Raw genomic sequence first — 19,444 nt, 5'->3', positions numbered from 1 at the left:
CTGGACTGTAGCTTCATTGTCACAATGCACTACAATGCTGCTAGCAGTCCATTCTTTCCCCCACAGGAAGGCTGCTACTGTCCTGTATTTGGGGGGGCCACGTAGACGCGAACCAGCGTCCTTGGTAGAACCCTCCAAAGCCAACAGAGGGGGCTGCATCTGTGAAAAGCTGGATGTCGATGGGGGAGGAAATTAGATCATTATAGAAAAAGGATAGGCCTTTCCACTGTTTAAGGAAAGTTATCCAAAGCCCGAGTTCGTCGCGGCATGCTGGAGTTATGGAAATTAGATCCTCTAGTGCGTGGACTGAAGACGCGAGAGAGAGGAGATGAGAAATGAAAGGGCGGCCTTGTGGAATAATGCGCATGACGAAGTTTAAGTGGCCAAGCATGGATAGGAGTTCGCGTTTGGAACACTTTGAACTGTCCACGAGGGTAGATGAGATGAGGATTATTCTATCAATTTTCTCCTTGGGCAGGGAGGCCTGGAATCGAACTGAATCTAGATTAATGCCAAGGAACTCAACGGATGTGGCGGGACCCATGGTTTTTTCCTGGGCGATGGGGATTCCGAGCTGGGAAAAGACTTTTTGAAATGTAAGGATCTGGGCTGCTGGAATGGCGCCGGGAGGCGAAGCAGGTGGGTCCAGCAGGTGAATGAGGTGAGGAATTGCGTAATTGTTTGGCAAGATCCAGCAAACGGTTTCAGATAGCATGTCGAAAATTTTGGGGCTGCTTTTGCATCCAAAAGTTAAGCGTACGGCAAAATAGAATTTCTCATGCCAGCGCACGCCGAATAAGTGATTTTTATCAGGTTGACTGCGTGATATACGTCGTGGTATTTGAGAGAAAATTCGTTGAGTGGGATCAGGCTGTTAATGCTTTGGAACAGAGATTTATGTGGAGCTGACAGATCGACTATGAGGCGTTTCTTACCTGAAAACTTTCTCGTAGCCACTCCAATGGGGCTAATGCGAAAAATTTTGAAAGGAGGCTCGTCAAAAGGGCCAATCATGAAGCAGCAGCAATCATCTTTTTTAATCAAGTTGTCTACCACGTCGGGCTTGGTGAGAGCCGATTGGAGATTATCGCAGATGATGTTTTGTGCGAGCGGGCAAACCACTCCAGGTTTAAAACCGTGGTCAGACAGCAGATATTCGGTGAAGTCAGAGTCCGGGTGGGGAGCTAGTTCGATAGAAAGGCGAGAAATGTTCACAGAAGTCGATAATTAATCGATAACAGGCTGCGACTATTGGCGGAGGCAGCCTCACGCTTAGGTCGGCCTGTGGGGCTTGAGAAGGAAAATTGAGAAAAGCACCAGGGGGAAAAGGAGAAAATGGATGAGATGCCTGAGCCTGTGTTGCAAGCGGAGGTGGTCTTGCACTTGCTTGAGCTGCAGGCCACTGAAAGCGGGAGGGGTTTGCAGTAGTTTCAGGAAGATGGTGGAAAGTTTGAGCCTCCGCCACTAGCTCACGCTAGCGTCTGCTACGGGAGCTGGAGGCCACTGCAGAGGAAAAGGGTTAGAAACAGCAGGAGGAAAAAACTGGGAAGCGGAATGTGAGCCGGCAGGCCCAGCTGTGTATGGCGCTGCGGCTGGAAGCGCCGTGCTGAAAAGCTGAGGTGAAGCGGGAGGCAAGTGAGGTCTCGTGGCGGTGGAATCTGGAGCGCGACCCAGGCTCGCAGAAATCCTGGCGCCCCGGGCCGGAGTGCGCGGCAAACCGGACCTTGCACGGGAAGGTGGCGGAGTCGGGCGAGGCGAATTCGAGAATTTTACGGCCTGCTGGCCGCCTTGGAACCTGGGGTGGATTTAGGAGAGATATTTGAAGATTGCAAGTTAACATACAGGTTGTAAAGTTGCGCTTTAGACATCCTGTGCGAGGGCTGAATATCAGAGTTTATCAGCTCTTGTCTCAGACTCAAGACTGTCCACTTTCCAATAGGCGAATCGTTGGCACGGCCGAACGATAGGAGGACGCTGGGGAGGGAGCTGGAGTCCTCGCCGGTGGAGGTGAGGGTAAAACTCGTCGTCTTGGCGTGTGAGGAGTTGTTAATGCCGACCGGAGCCCACGAGATGCAACGTGGGGCTCGGAAGCGGTATCAAGTGGAGAGGTTGTCCTGGGGCCAGCTGGTGGCGGCGGAGCATGCACTGCATGAAAAGTGGGGTTTTCGTCCCCGTAAACTGCCGGAAATCTCCCTAATTTTCGGCAGTTAACGACAATTTACAGACTGTGAACGTCGCGTTCGTCTGTGCCACATATTGACGGAAACGAACCATGACGTATACATGGAGCGCTCGCGGAGGTGTGAATGGCCCTAATTAGCATATGAATAGCAGCACTGCGCGCGCCTTGCCAGAGAATGGCTTGAATTTCCTCACTCAGTATTGGTTGAAATTCACTACATTTAAACAAGAAAATCACTCGTGATTGGTTGGCAGATCTGTTACTATTGGTCAGCCGACATAAAATTATAATAATAATAATATATATATATATATATATATATACATATGATATGCTATTATGTTGTATATTCATGTCATTGTTATCCTATGGACTAAATTATTATTACCATCAAGGACATGAATTTATTGAGGAAAGGAACATTTGCCACATACTGTTTATTCAAAGAAATAGCTTTATTAGAACAAACACACAACTATGTACAAAGCATAGGAGAACATCTTCAAAGCACAGAAAACATGTCCTCCACCCTCTGGAAACATGGGACAACATACATACAGCACTACAGTTATACAAATAAATCAATAATATACTGCATCTTTATTCAAAAATAAATTGCCCTGAATGGCATCAGAATTGGGCAACAGATATATCAAACACAGAAGGCAGAATTATGAACGAATAATAAGGATGTAATTTAAAGGGATTGTTCACTTTGAAATTAATTTTTGATATGTTTTAGCTTACCTCAAGGGCATCCAAGATGCAGGGGTCTTTGTTTCCACGGTATTTTCAATTTTGATATTTTTAGGTCAAACCGTTGTTGTCTGTCAGTCATATAATGCAGGTCTATGGTCACCACCTCAAAGAGCATGCACAGAGAAGTCCAAATTAAACATGATTTAATGACTCATAAATTAAGTACACATTGATGGACTAAGACACGAAATGAGCGTTTTGTATGAGAAAACAAACAGTATTTATATTGTTATTGTATAAATGTGTATATATATACATATTTAGATATACACAAAAATGCAATATATCTTAATATGTTTAGATCTTCACAGTAAAACTTCTGAAATCTGTGTAAACAATGAGTGACGTACCAGTGCAAGATCGCTTCTGGCACTTTCCGCCGCATGCGCAGATCATATATATATACACACAAACACACACACTGTTCATTTTCTCACACAAACCGCTCGTCTCGTATCTTAAGCCATCAACGTGTACTTACAGTTATGATTCATTAAATCATGTTTAATTTGTACTTCTCTGTGCATGCTCTTTTAAGAGATCCCCATAGACTTCCATTATATGACTGATGCCCTTGATGTAAGCCAAAACATTTCAAAAAAATAATTTCAAGTAAACTATCCCTTTAAAACTCTTAATTCAAGTCCTGTAGGCTTGGCTCATCAGGGCGAAGTGAATCCAAGTCTTTGCGACGCGTGCTTGAGGTTCACCTTGATGTACATACACCTCAGTGGCTGTGGAACCGAATTTCATGACCCCTTCTGCAAAGTTGAAAAAGACAATGATTTAGATGTATGCAAAGGCAATCTGCCCCAAGTCCCCACATTTGTAAGCAAAAATATGTTTCTTCTGCATCCACTACCTGGTTTCCTTCAGGCGATGGCGGATGTCGACCAGTAGTTTCAGGACCTTTTTCTGGAACACTGAAGTAAACAAACACATTTGGTGATGTTTACAATACTCTAATTAGAATAACAAAGTTTGCTAGCTCACAAGGGAGAAGGTGTCTATTAAAAGTGTCTTCTCCACTGCCAATAGATCAATACTTACCACCAGGTTTCAGTCACTGCATCTGCCAGTCTCAGTCACTGCATCTATACCACAAACAAATGTGTTATAAAGTTATTATCAAATGATGAAACTGAACAGATTTATAAGATATTTAATAACTTGGTCAAACATTTATAACTGAATATAACATGCCATGTTCCAGTTCTCTTTGGCGTTTTCACCACTGTCTCACGCTCAAAGTCATCTATAAACACAAACGTTAATACAAATTAGTTTAGTTTTACTTTTTATTTGACTGGGGCCTGTTCAAAAGAAAAGAGGATAAGATCACAACACGTAACGTTACCTTGTTTAGGTGTTTTTTCTCCTATCAGCGAAGGACACCTCACTCCTTACAGTCCCTGAGAGACAAAACAAATCACAAACACCTGAAGATTTCACTCCATCATACAAAGTGATGCAATTTTACAAACAAGGATAGCCTACACTAGAGCATACAAGCACATTACGCGCTTTATGTTTCATGACCCTGGCACTTATTATTTTTTCATAATTTCTGACGATATTCACAGTAAACGCATTGGGAAAAGCCAATTGAACACTCAGTACGAGTTAGTACAGTACAGTTACTACTGTACTGTAGTACTAACGTATAGTTTAGTGTCCCAAATTGTTCAAATTGAAACGAAACTAAAAAAGAATTAAGAGCAGCAAGCTAACGCAAAACAAAAAACTGTTCCGTTAGGTTAACACCCTTGGACATTCGCGGCAGTAATCACAGCAGATTTGTGAAGTTTAAGACAATAACGCTAAACTACCAAACACTATAAGTACACATGGACATAGAATTCACTAAGTTGGACGAACTTACCTTCAATTTAGAGGAAAAGATGGGTTCACCAGCGATCATGACGGCGAAGCAGGCTGAATATCTGTGCCGTTATTTCTGCTTGAATAACACGCCACATGCCTGGCACGTTGCCTCAGCCAATCAGAGTGGCTGACGTTACAGGTTGGATTATGATGATATGCTGCCTCAGCCAATCAGAGTTACGTTCACTGGTTTTTGACTCAGGTTGAAAGGCTGTCGTCGGCTGTCCTTGACTTTTCTGCTGCTGTTCATTTTAAATTAGGAATAAGGTGGATATACCCAAATAGGCTACCATGAAATGTAAAAATACATATTTGCATAAATAAATAACTTTATTATGCTACTTAAAATAAATAAACCAGTAAAAAAATTTGTAAAAAACAAAAACAAAAAACATCTGTTTATAACTGTGAATTAACATCCAAAGATGTTATCATATATTTTGAAAACTACTTCTGTAAATGTTATGATGAATCTTGTAATTGTATTAGGAAAATTTCATATTCATAAGAGTAAAATGAATAATTCTAAACCTTGTTTGAAGTTTTTTTTTTTTTTTTGGGTCTGATTTTCAGTTTTCAGTATATTGAGTCTCTCAAATGTATCTATAAAAATGTAGTGATACAATTGTATTTGCTAAAGAATATTGAAGCTAATTGAAAAGTGAATTTATGTGTATGCTATTTTCTTTTTTTAAATAGCACAAATTACTGGTTTCTAACTTTCTCTTAAATCATAATATTATACACAAAGATAGTCCCTTTCCTGTTTTTATTTTATTTGTTCAATTCTGTCCTATTTTTATTTGTTTCTTATTTATTGTGAAATTATTATTTGTTGATTGTTATCTTTTTGGATGTCATGTTGCAATGTTAAAAAAAACACACACACACACAAAAAAAAAACACGGTAATTAGGTTATACTGAGCCTGATCTATTTCTACCAGAGATTGTCTTAGAATGAAGTTCCTTTCAGAAAAATGTTACCTGGCTGGGGTGAAACTCCCCTACCCTTATTTGCATGTGTACAGCTCACAGAATTTTCATTTACATGTCAAAGTCTCCTCTAGATTTAGGAGAAGGGGGGACAATGGGGGGACAACTGCCAAGCAAGGCCCACGTCAATTTCCGGCAATTCACGGCAGTTTTGAGTGTTACCTGTAAATTGCCGTGTGCAGTCGTAAACCTGAACTTCCACGACAATCTACAGTGCCGCTTACTGACGAAAATCCCACTTTTCATGCAGTGATGGTTGAGCTCGTCATCGGACGGTGAAAGTTGCATTTGGGACATCTTTCAGCGAAGCAGTACACCAAATCCTGAAAACAGTCGAGGAATATGGGTGAGTCGACTGTGTGTTTTTATAGGCTTTACTTGTGCTGATTGAGTGAACCAGTTGATTACTGATTGCTGACAGCTGGCTGACTTGATTGTTTGATCATTAGAACGTGTTCCTCCCGGACCTTGTTAATAAAACATCAATAAGAGAATGAAGTGTGTAATGTTGCTGTTGGTGCATGAACAGTATCTGCAGTAACAGTAACAGTAAGTTGCAGCGCTTAAAGTTCAATGTAAGCAGGAAGTTTAATGCCCACAAAAACGATTGGGACTACAGCTGGGTTTTAGACGTCACTAACCCATACATTTACATCAACCCCTCCCTCTGGAATATGCAGGAAAGGGCATAGCCATATTTCTGCGGCTCGTCGAGTGTGTTATGTTCACCCAGCTGTCAGGTCTTCTGTGTTCGAGCTTCCCACGGACGCTGTACTTCGTCAGCAATGGAGACAATTTATGTTTGATTATGTTCCTGAAAATAATGATCATAATTTAGCTCTCTGTGCTGCACATTTACGGAAGACAGCTTCCAGAATCTCCATGAATTCAATGCCAGATTCAACAAGAAACTGTTACTAAAACATGAAGCAGTTCCAACTTTAAAACCAGAGGCAGCCGTTCTTGGGCCACAACCTGTAAGTGGGCGAAGACTTAATCATTTTAAGTGTATTGTATAATTTCTGTATGTATTTGCATGTATTATAATGTATAATTGTTTTAGTTTTATTAAATGCCATCGCTGGCTTTATAGCTACTAGGCTACTACTAGTTATGCTATTGTGTGTTTACGACACAAAGTTATGCCACTAGGCTACTAGTTATGCCACTAGGATACTAGTTATGCTATTTCATGTATATATACTTTAGGGGTGGTTAATCTGTCTGATTTCCCGATTCGATTCGATTACGATTATTGAAGTCCCGATTCGATTACAGTCGATTTTCGATTATTAACGATTCTCGATTACCGATTATTGATTTTCCATTTCACAACAGTAAACGAAAATACACTAGATCAACATATGATTATATTAGCAGCAGCAACATTTTGGTATTAATTGCACTTTTTATTTGTTTGATATTCATTGAAAATATAATGATGGTTAGTGAGGACATGCAAACATGCTTGTTGTCTACTACTTAGGCAACTCATTATCTTTACATTTATTAACTTTAAATTTTTTTTCAAAAGCAATTTTGTTGCATTTTAATGCAAATGCACCTGGTTCTATTAATTGGCTTTATGCACAGCTGCACTACTTCCTGAACTTCAGCCAGCTCCTTGTTTCCTGTCAGCCATTATTGGACAAATTGATTAATTCAGGTGTGCCTGACCTCAGTAGTCATGGCAACAATAATCAGACACACCTGAATTAATTAAGTTTGCCCAATAATGGCAGACAGGAAACAAGGAGCTGGCTGAAGTTCAGGAAGTAGTGCAGCTGTGCATAAAGCCAATTGACAGCATTAAAATGTATTTTGTGATTTCTTTCAATTGAAAATATTTGAAGCAAGTTTGGGGGACTTGAAGGGCACCCGATTCAGAGAATCACCTAGAAATTCAAAAGAACAGCATTTATCTGAAATAGAAAGCTTTTGTAACATTAAACAATACCGTTCAAATGTTTGGAGTCGGTGAGAATTTTTATTTAATTTTTTGGGCAAAAGAAAAAAGAAATCTATACTTTTATTCATCAAGGATAAATTAAGTTGATCAAAAGTTAAAGTACAAGACATTTATAATGTTACAAATCGATTATCTGAATCTTTTGTGTGTGACTATAAATAATTTGCTTTAAAAGTACAAATTAATGACCCATAAAGAATTAATGCACAATATATTTTATTAACATTACAAAGAACGACAAGGAAAATAAATGTGTGCTTGAACTAGGAGCATACTTGTAGTAAATAAATAATATAACGACTGGTGCAGCCGAGTGTTTTTCCTCCTCTGGCTGGAAAGGTGTCATATGGCTTATCATATTTGTCGTGTTTCTGTCGTTGGTTTTATTCCACAAAGCGTACAACTAGTGCGGCTCTTGTCCAGCTCCTTTCCCCCTTCAACTTCAGAAGCCAAAATATTTCCACACGTCAGCTTTTAACCTAACAAGGAAAGTGTTTGGATCTCGCGTGCCATCTCATCTCTGTTATGTGCACTGCACGCCACAGACGGTCCCGCCACTGCACTTCCGCGCTTCAGAGTTCCGTCTTTCGCGTTCCGTCAATTAGGGTTGTGCCGATAGACGATAGTATCGTGTATCGACGATAGTCTGACATATCGCCGATGGCAGATGCCTTTGACGATATCAATACGATAATTGGCTCGTTTTACCATAATGTATTAAATTATTATTATTAGGCCTATTATTATTATTATTATAAAGCTAGTATTGTTATTAAATGAATATTAGGAACTACAATTAATTTGCCTTGCCTAAATTTACAACTAAATTTGCAACAACACACGCACTAATGAGGACTCCTCTAAGAGAATGTTTTTAAAACAGACTAAAAAACATCCCACATCAAAATTTAATTGCAAGGCGATCCATTCACAAATTATCAAGTGTGCTCGTTTTAACAGACGCAAAATTCAATTTCCTACAGATCCAAGATGAAAACGGCATCGTTGTTCGTCAGTATTTGTTTCCGTAACACATTAACAAAACGTTTAATGACACTAACACTAAAAACAATACAATTACTAAATAGTATTAATAATAATATCACTAAAATAGTATTATAGTTACCGTTATCATCGTCGTCTCTGAGGGAATGCGGCGTTAATGCAGATGCCGAAAGCAGTCCGTTTTTACTTTCACTTTCAGAGATTGAGCGCGTTTACATGCGACGACGTTCTTAACCTGATTATGTTGAATAAACTTGACAATGCATGTGGTCATGTAAACGTTTCCTTTATCAGAGTCAAGTCATAAGTATAAGTATCGACTCAGCTAGACGTTTGGCCCTTGCTCTTCTATCGGCATTTAAAACACATTAACCCGCGTACTTCGTGCTTACTGTGCGCATGTGAAGTGCGCAGAGAGCGCACTGGTAGGGGGGCACATATCGCAAACTCCGACTTTTTCTGACCCAAGAAATTATTAAAACGTGTTTTCATCTCGTGCAGAAATAGACCCTAGTCAAAATGCTGCATGTAACGTCATGAGGATAGGCTAATGTGTATGTAAATTTCCCGTTGACAAACAAAAGGATTAGGATCTCTTTTTTTTTACCTCACTATACCAGGAAATAACCTGATCCTATTAATAAACACTCCACCTTTGCTAGCAAAATAGAAAAAAGATTCTCGTATATAAAGCGAAGTAGGCTAATAAAACAAGCAAATTAATGAGTAGGCTAAATAATCAAGTTAATAATCAAATAAGTTAGCCCCGCCCCCTCACGATAATATCGTGTATCGCCGATCTCACAGGCTGACGATAGGACGATATGAAAATGGAGCATATCGCCCAACACTACCGTCAATATTACGTTATTATAAATACATATCAAAAAAAAGTTTTTTTGAAATCGATTTTTTGACATTTGTGAATCGATTCAGGATCGTCCACGTCCGCATCGCGATGCATCGAGAATCGATTTTTTTCCCCACCCCTAATATACTTTATGATGTATTTCGATTTGATCAAGAACGTAAACCAATGCAGACTCTGTTTGTGTATATAACGTTAGTAGCCAGTCAGTGTAAAACAAACATGTATAAAGTTAAAAAAATATATAGGCAAATTACCATTCAGAAATGTTTTTTAAGAGCCGTGTTTAGGGAGGTTCTGATTGACTCTCTTCATCGCCGCTTTCTGGGTCTGAATCTGGCTCTGATACTGCAGTATCGACACCATTATTTACTGTACATTGGACCAAAGTGGCTCTGCATTGGACCAGAGCGCTTGCACGTTTCGCCCGTAAAGGTAATGGGCGTTAACCCTCCGGACAACATGAGCTACAATTTAGCCATTCGCAACACACCGGCCCAAACTAACCAATCTGTGCCCACTGCCTGTTTCTGAGAAAGTGGTTTCATAGAATCAGGAAGTCAACCAGTTGTTCAGAGGACAGAGGAGAACTTTCAAATTTATAAAAAAAAATACTTTAAAGCTGCAATACCTAAGATTTAGATGCCGCTAGAGGGCGCTACATTCAAAACAACAACAATGGCTTTGCTTGATGACGACGTGGAGAAACGCGGAATGATGGGAACTGTTGTTTTCAACTCCACCGTGGATAAATCAGTCAGACGGGAATCGAAAATTAGTTGTCATGGATGAGGTAAAGTTCAATTTCTATAAACGTTGCGTTTAATGACATGCTTGTTTTTCATTAAACTGAAATAACCGCGCAAGAAAAGTCAGGTTTAAAAGTAAATTAGTTATCACAGATGTTACTGTACGAGTCACTGGACGAAGCTATGGTGGAGAGGGTTTGAAGGGGCAGGTCTCTTGCAAGGATTTGACGTGGCTGGTCCTCCTTGGTAACTTTATAAAAATAAAAAATCAATTTAATGTACATTTGACACATCTTTTCATGTCGTGTAAGTATTCAATCACAGCTACAGTTTCACAAAATTAACGTTAAGGGGGTCGCACACCGGACGAGAAGCTGCAGCGCCGCATCGCACCACATAATTATTCGAACACATTATTATCTATAAGTGTACACATACCGGCGGCGCCATTCGGCGTCTGTCCGCGGCGCCCAGCAACGCCTCAATCAGGACCGTGTTCAAAATCCTGCTGCGCCACAGAGCGCCATTTACACAGTTTTATATAAAATTTTAATTATTTTTGTCTCAAACCGTTGCTAATGGATCCTGACTTTGCCCTATGCTGCAATATGCATTTAGTTTTGCAGTGATTTACAGAAATTAGCTGCTTGAATGACAATTGCTGATGTTATTATTAGATTTTTCAGGTGAGATTCCGTGAACGGATGATCTAAAGTTGGTAAAGTTTTCAGAATGCAGACTCAGCAACGATTGTATTTAATTGTACAGTATAATCATAGCATAGAATAGACATAGAACAGACATTATCTTCATTTTCTGTCATTAAACATAACAATATTCCTGGCCATGATGAGAAAGTGCGCGTCCGGTGTGCGATGCTGTGGAGTTGTCCTAAACGTGACGCGGCGCTTCTCGTCCGGTGTGCGACCCCCTTTACAGCCAACAGTTCACATTCCGAGAATAAATGAAAAGAATAATTGTGCTCCATTCCATAACAAATGCGCGAAACAAGCTGTCGTTTGTTAGACGCGAAACAAGCTGTCGTTTGATAGACGCTAACGCACAACTACCGCATTTGTCCAGGACTACACGTAGTACGAGCGGAAACCGAGGTAAGCGGATATGACGCGATTGACTCGTGACTCCCAGCTCACCCCTGCTCACACGTCCCGTTTCCTTGGTTAAAATCTCAATTTTCTCGCCATTTAAATATTGTTTGAAACATATGGAATATTGTGACTTATCATCTTTACTAAATGTATAACACTGGCCTTGTGATTTTGGGATATTTTAATGCAAAAATCTTAGGTATTCCACCTTTAAAAAAAAGAAAAAACACAAATACATGTTAAATTGCACCCCATAAACTGTAACGGTCACCAGCTGGAGTGCCCTTTTGAGCCAGCAGAGGGCACTCCAGATAAGACTATTATCACTCACAAACTACATTTCCCAGAACTCACTGCCCGGACTCATCATCACTGATCACATTCACCTGTACCTCATTCACTGATTGCATTAACCTGTGTCTCATCCTGTTAGTCTCTCTATATATACCTTGTGTTCACATTCACTGTTTGTGAAGTTTTCTTGTACTGTGTGTCTGCATTTCTGAGCGGTTTCTGTGTTTGTTTTCTGTTTTTTTTTTTTTTTTTTGGATTGTTCTTGTCTTCAGATTATTGCTGCCTGCCCTGACCTCTGTTTCTTGGATTCCCACTGTGTACTCTCCTTTGTCCTGTCTGCTGATTCTCGACCCTGCCTGTACGAGTACTCTTAAATAAAGCTGCATTTGGATCTTCATCTACAAGCCTCAGAGCAGTTCACAACAGAAGACTTCGCCACTTCAGATCCAGCAGCCGAGAAAGAACCGAGATCCAAACCACCATGGACCCATTAATCAGCCTCTTCTGCCTCAGCCAAGGTAACCAATCTATAGAGGAATATGTTGAAGAATTTTATGAGCTCTGCCATGGGGTGAACTTTAAAGATGCTGTCTTAAAAGACATTTTTCGAAATGGACTGAATGAGCTTCTTAATTACCTCATGCCTGACAATACCCCTCACTACACTCCAGCTCAATATATTGACATTGCCATTCGGTTAAGCTCTGTCCTCTACGTCAGCCCCGCCGAGCCTGAGCTCCACATCAGCCCTGCCGAACCTGCACTCGCCGTCAGCCCTGCCGAGCCTGAGACGCTTCACGTAACTTCTGCCGATTCAGAGACTGTTCAAAGCACTTCTGCTGACCCAGAGTCTGTTCACGTCACCGCCTCCGAGCCAGTGCCTACGGACAAGATGGCCAAACCAGAGACTATTTACATCACTTCTGCTGATTCAGAGACTGTTCATGTTACTTCTGCCAATTCAGAGATTGTTCACATCCCTTCCTCTGAGCCAGTGTCTACAGACAAGATGGCCGCCTCCGAGCCAGTGTCTATTGACAAGATGGCCAATTCAGAAACTCTTCATGTTACTTCTGCCAATTCAGAGTTTGTTCACGTCACCGCCTTCAAACCAGTGTCTAAGAACAAGATGGCCGCCTCCGATCCAGTGTCTCCGGACAAGTTGGCCGATCCAGTGGCTCCGGACAAGTTGGCCGATCCAGTGTCTCCAGAAAAGTTGGCCGATCCAGTGTCTGCTCCCGAGCCAGTGTTTGTTTCTGTGTTTGTGTCTGTCCTTGTGACCATTTCTGTTCTAGTGTCTGTTCCTGAGCCGGTGTCTGTTCCTGAGCCGGTGTCTGGGCCCGAGCTGGTGTCTGGTCCTGAGAGGGCATCACCGCCTTGGCCGCCCGAGAGGTCTCCACCGCCGTGGCCGCCCGAGGAGTCTCCACCGCCGTGGCCGCCCGAGAGGTCTCCACCGCCGTGGCCGCCCGAGGGGTCTCCACTGCCTTGGCCGCCTGCACAACCTGCTCCGCCCTAGTTGCCTGCACAGCCTGCCCCGCCCTGTTCACCTGCACAGCCTGCTCCGCCCTGGTTGCCTCCACAGCCTGCTCCACTGCAGTCTCCAGGTCCTCTTCCGCTCCACGGGCCTGGCCCTCCATCCCGCCCCCAGGTCCGCCTCCGCTCCACCTCCCTTCTGGACATTTTTGAGGAGCGTCTGGAATCCGCTCCTTTAAAGGGGGGGCTATGTAACAGTCACCAGCTGGAGTGCCCTTTTGAGCCAGCAGAGGGCACTCCAGATAAGACTATTATCACTCACAAACTACATTTCCCAGAACTCACTGCCCGGACTCATCATCACTGATCACATTCACCTGTACCTCATTCACTGATTGCATTCACCTGTGTCTCATCCTGTTAGTCTATATATACATAAGCTGTGTCCCAATGTGAAGGCTGCATCCTCCAAAGGCCGTATTTGAAGGACGCTTGGCCGTATTTGAAGGCCGATTGCATCACATCCGCGCTATGAAGACTGTCCCAATTCAAAGGCTGCACCCTCCGAAGGGCGCATTTGAAGGCCGATTGCGTCACCGCAGCGCGATGAAGGCTGTCCCAATTCAGTTATGCATCCTCCGAAAGCCGTATTCGAAGGCTGGTTGCGTCATCGCTTCGCGACGAAGGTAACTGGTTCAAATGCGACGGCCAAATGCACCCTTCATTTCGCAGAGAAAGAAAGGATACATAAATGCATCCTACCTGATCCTACGCGGCCTATCCTACCCCATAAGTCATTGCGCTGGTGACGACAGCATTTTTTTTTTAAAGGGCGGCTGAGAGTTCAGTGGTGGATGGCAAATTCACATTTAAACGTAAAAGTATTGTTTTCATTAATCAAATAGCCAGAGAACAATGTTAACAGCCAAAAGTTTTTTCTTCGTTTTCATCAACTCATTCGTCACCATTGTGTGCTTTATTTGTCTTGTGGAAACGCGAAAACGAATGAATACATTTCTGTACATTATTATTCATAATTTATTATTTAACGCAACTTTAAATGTGTTAAATGAAATAAAATTCATGGCTCTGGACGTTGTTTATTTTTTGTATTGGCATCTGATTGTTTGCAAGGTTGATACATTTAAACTATAGGATTGCCTGCTTTAGTGTATTTTAATGCAAACCAATGCGTGTTGCTGTCCTGTGAGGGGGGAAAAGTAGGCTACTTCACATTTACGTGAATAGCCTATGAAGTAGGCTGTGAAGTTCATTCCCCCACTGGTTATTTTGAAAATTAAAGTAGGTTAACAAAATGTTGGTCTATTGTCACAATATTAAATTGTTTTTAACTACAGCTGCGTCCCCCCATATGAAAGTGCACGTCTGAAGCGCTAGGACCGGTCCACAGAGAATTGTTCTTGTCGCAACAGTAACCGACAGCTGCCGATGACGAGAGGAGTAACGTTACCTTGCACTGTACTTTTTATATTCAACTGGTTTTAAATATTTAAAAATGGTTGACAAGCTGATATACCTATTCACCATGGTCTTTTTCTGTACGCAATAAAAAGCATTAGCCTATGAAATCACATCAAGGTAGCCTGTGAATTAGGCTACATTGTGCAAACCACAGTAATACTAGCCTACGGTATCCACCAGATGAAGAAGGGTTGGCTCTCAGTCTCCACAGTAAATAAAATATTTATTTTATTTTATTGTATTCGCATTTATGAGAAAAAAACAATGGACTTGAGCGCTCCGAAAGCGGCACTAAAAGATAGGCGTAGCCTTAAAAACTTTCACACAGACATTAAACAGAAAGCTTTTAATAAATAAGTGGTAAATAGGCTACCTATTGATATAAATGAACGAAAATCAGCATAAAAGGTAGGCCTACTCACCTCACATATGTCTACTTTTAAACAGAACAATTAAAAACGAAAGAAATAAGACTCTCTGCTTATGTAATTTATAATTTATTATACAATTCTGGCTATAATATATATATTGCCCCAATATTACGGTGGCCGAGAGAGCTCGCTGCAACCTGATGAAGACGCATGCAAATACAAAAAAACGTGTGCAGATATAAGAACGCATGCAAATACAAAAAAAACATCCGCAAATTAAGAAAAACATCTTCATCAGTTCCACAACACACTTGTGCTCCAAGTACTCACAACACAACCAAATACAGAAACGCGCTGCAAATGTTCACAACACCACCAAATACAGAAACGCGCTGCAAATACCATGGTCTACAACGGAAATGTTTCCGGGGAACCAAATAAGTGACGGACCCGACTGGGACGTGGTCGACGTGCTTACAGCAAAAAACTTTTATTGACAAGATGTCAGAGCCTATATTTTTTATAAATAAACTATACTATTAAAATAATATTGTATATAAATAATATTATAATATTATCATTTTTTTCTAGTTCATCTATACTCCTTGCTTACTCAAAATTCTGATTTATTTTATTTAACTTCTTTTGACTTTTCCCCTGCAAAACACAGAGATTCAAATTATTATGACATACAACTTGTGTACAATATACAACATGTGTTAACAATACGTTCAATGTCATCACAATACAAATGAGAAAAGAACAATGATCTGAAAACTAAACTAAATAAATAAAAAAAGATCTAGAAGAACATGAAGGCAAGATATTAATCTATACATCAGTTAACGTTACACTATACAAATAGTTTCATTTTATGTTTAAATTTTCATAAGAAAAGTTTCCTAAAAATGTTAGGTAATGCATGGCACTGACATACAGATATATAAAACGGATATTTTAACAGATTTTTATAAAGTAAAAATAAAAAAAATAATAATTTATTTGCAACCGTTATGTTAATCATTATATTTCTGTCATCAGAACAGCTATACAGCTGATGGACAAAGTGCTGCGTTGTCATAGGAACATCCTAGGTAAAAATAAATAGATTACGTTGTCTGTTGTTGCTCCCTTCATCAAGTTCCAAACGGCTAAATAAATGACACACTAGTGACATGCTCACGCCAAATTGCCACTTGAAGAGCTTTGCCGTCTACCCTTTGAAGGGAGTAGGGCATAGGGAAGCTCACGAGCAATAAGTCCCAGTTGGGTAAGTCACTTATTTGGTTCCCCGGAAACATTTCCGTTGTGCTCTGTGTTACTTACAGCGTTTCTTTATTTGGTTGTGTTGTGAGGTTTTGCAGCGCGTTTTGTGTATTTGGTTGTGTTGTGAGTACTTGGAGTGTGTTGTGGAACTGATGAAGATGTTTTTCTTAATTTGCGGATGTTTTTTTGTATTTGCATTCGTTTTTATATTTGCACAAATTGGTACGGTCTGCACTGCACCAATGATGTCTTACCAGTGTGGATTGTTAGCGGCTGTGCACACTCCCGCCAGCGTTGCTTCTATTCATATGCAATATCAAATGAAAAATTATCAGCACAATAAACTCTACTCGTAGCTATACGAAAAGGGCCAGTAAGCTTACATTGCTGCACCCCCGTATAGGAATTAATTCTCGCTGTTATGCGATCGAACTCTCAGTAGACTCGTGACCAGTGAATGATACACACAATTCCCATACGCACGCCCAGACGCCAGGTCGAGCTGCAAACAAACATCAGTGTGTTAAACACTCCTCAATGAGAAGGAGTTTATAAGACAAACAAGCAAATGCTTCCATTCATAGGCAATATCAAATGGAAAATGACCAATGCTTTAAATTCTACGCGTATACGAAAAGGGCCAGTAAGCTTACATTGCTGCACCCCTGTGTAGAAATTAACTCTCACTGTTATGCGATCGAAGTTTCAGTAGACTCATGACCAGTGAATGATCCACAGAGTTCCCATACGCACAGACGTCAGGCCGAGCTGCAAACAAACAACAGCGTGTTATACACTCTGGAGTTTAACTTTAAAGACAAGCAGGCATAATCTTCCAAAAAGACTCACATTCTCCCGTTTGCACAGCTGATGCTCCAAGAAGCTTACTCTTCACACCACACTAATGTTCTCCTATCCATTTCTCAAAACACATTTAAAGGGACGCCTCACTTGTGCCACCTGCTGATAATCAGCGCCAGTGGGCGGGGCTTCACACTACACTTCCCATCTCAACCTGCTACATATATATATATATATATATATATATATATATATATATATATATACGTATATTTATATATAAAACTCTTCTGTATATGTTAAGGATTACTGAACCGGATTACTCAACCATGTTTTTGACAATGGGCTCTATGCACGGCGGTATTTCCGGTGAAGATATAAGGATGCTCGATTACTTCCGCCGATCGTAGAGTCCAATACAATACAGAGAATTTATATTGAATTTTATACTCTATGGCTATAATAAAGAAACGTTAGTCACAGAAACGTCTCGGTTACGGATGTAACCCTCGTTCCCTGAGTAGGGAACGGAGACGTTACGTCAGAAGTGACGGAGATTGGGGGTTTCGCATAGAAAGCCAATCCTCTTCGAGTATTTAAAAACGAGCCAATGGCGTGCAATGCCTTGGGGCTGCGGAAATTTGCATAGCGTACTCCGCCCTACTCCGTGAGTATAAAAGGAGGAAGTGAACGCAACCGCAGTATGTCTTAGCTGAGGAGCCAAGATTGAACTCGGCGTCTACCCAGCGATACAGCAGAAGTGGCAGGGAGACGTAACGTCTCCGTTCCCTACTCGGGGAACGAGGGTTACAACCGTAACCGAGACGTTCCCTTTCGTAGTCACTTTGAGTTACGTCAGAAGTGACGGAGATTGGGGGTCTGTGCCATCACGCCATCTTCAAGCTGTCTACCAGTGCCCTGCGAAAGTCTGGACCCCTCTCTTTTTTTTTTTTTTTTAGGGATCCCACTTTAACACAGGATTACCAAGGTACACTGGGAAACATATCCCGGGAGGGACATGCTACCAGCTGCCTACCAAGGGGAGGACTTACAAATACACATATGGCCGCATAGGAACGCATATGGAAACACTGGAGCACCAACCGAGGTGGCTACTAAAATTTAACTCCAGGGGTGGCAGATGGCTTGCCAAGGGAAGACACATGCTCAGAGAGGCTTACAGTGGAAAATACACATGAGACGGTTACCATGGGGAACCGTGCACATGGAGGCACCTAGCCAGCATCCAGAGCAACAGCAGTGGTGCCCGCATCGTCGGTGCTGGAGGACTCAAGACTTCAATGGCAGAACTGAGGAAATATCGCACTTATCCAGTCCGGGGAGTGGAGTGGCGAGCAAGCGAAGACACCTGAGCGGGTCCAGTACTGGCGGAAGCGAGTACGTGAAAGGACACCGGCTCAATTCGCAGATTATAGAATCTGGCGAAGGTGTTGGGTGTCGCCCAGCCTGCAGCTCTGCAGATGTCTGTTAGCGAGGGGCCGTGCGCTAGAGCCCAAGAGGAGGCCACACTCCGAGTGGAATGGGCCGTCACACCAAGGGGGCACAGACGGCCTTGCTGCTGGTAAGACAAAGCAATGGCGTCCACTATCCAGTGGGACAGCCGTTGCTTTGAGAGAGCCCTTCCCTTCTGGCTCCCCCCATGACAGACAAAGAGCTGGTCTGAGGTCCTGAAACACCGCGTTCTGTCGACATAGGTGCGGAGAGCACGTACCGGACAGAGCAGTGCCAAGGCTGGGTCTGCCTCCTCCAGGGGCAGCGCTTGCAGGTTTACCACCTGGTCCCGGAAGGGAGTGGTGGGAACCTTGGGCACATATCCAGGCCGGGGTCTCAGGATCACGTGAGAGTAAGCCGGCCCGAACTCCAGGCACGCTTCATCAACAGAGAATGCGTGCAGGTCCCCCACCCTCTTGATGGAGGCCAATGCAACCAGGAGTGCTGTCTTCATGGACAGAAACTTTAACTCTACCTGATTGCAAAGGCTCAAAGGGATGCCTCTGCAGTGCATTTAAAACTACCGAGAGGTCCCAAGAGGGTACGAGGGGAGGACGAGGCGGATGTAGCCTCCTCGCTCCCCTCAGGAACCTGATGACCAGGTCATGCTTCCTTAAGGACTTACCTTCCACTGCTTCATGAGAAGCGGCAATGGCCGCGACGTAAACCTTAAGGGTGGAGGGCGACAGCCTGCGCTCCAACCCTTCTTGCAGGAAGGAAAGCACG

At 42.2% G+C, this 19,444-nt stretch overlaps 1 long non-coding RNA gene across 1 annotated transcript; it reads right to left on the bottom strand.

Annotated features, from left to right (window-relative positions):
• Positions 1–3,131: 3,131 nt before the first annotated feature.
• LOC120473957 (uncharacterized) lies at positions 3,132–5,096 on the bottom strand. Its single transcript, XR_016147604.1, has 6 exons — positions 4,824–5,096; positions 4,299–4,353; positions 4,145–4,196; positions 3,992–4,035; positions 3,804–3,864; positions 3,132–3,702 (listed from the first exon to the last, which is right to left on the bottom strand). It is a non-coding gene; the product is annotated as an uncharacterized LOC120473957 (long non-coding RNA).
• Between the last annotated feature and the right edge of the window lie 14,348 nt (positions 5,097–19,444).

The sequence above is a fragment of the Pimephales promelas genome, chromosome 19 (genome assembly GCF_988280905.1).
Source record: "Pimephales promelas chromosome 19, fPimPro1.hap1.1, whole genome shotgun sequence".
NCBI classification, from domain to species: domain Eukaryota; kingdom Metazoa; phylum Chordata; class Actinopteri; order Cypriniformes; family Leuciscidae; genus Pimephales; species Pimephales promelas.
This window is presented reverse-complemented; position numbering and strand designations above follow the sequence as displayed.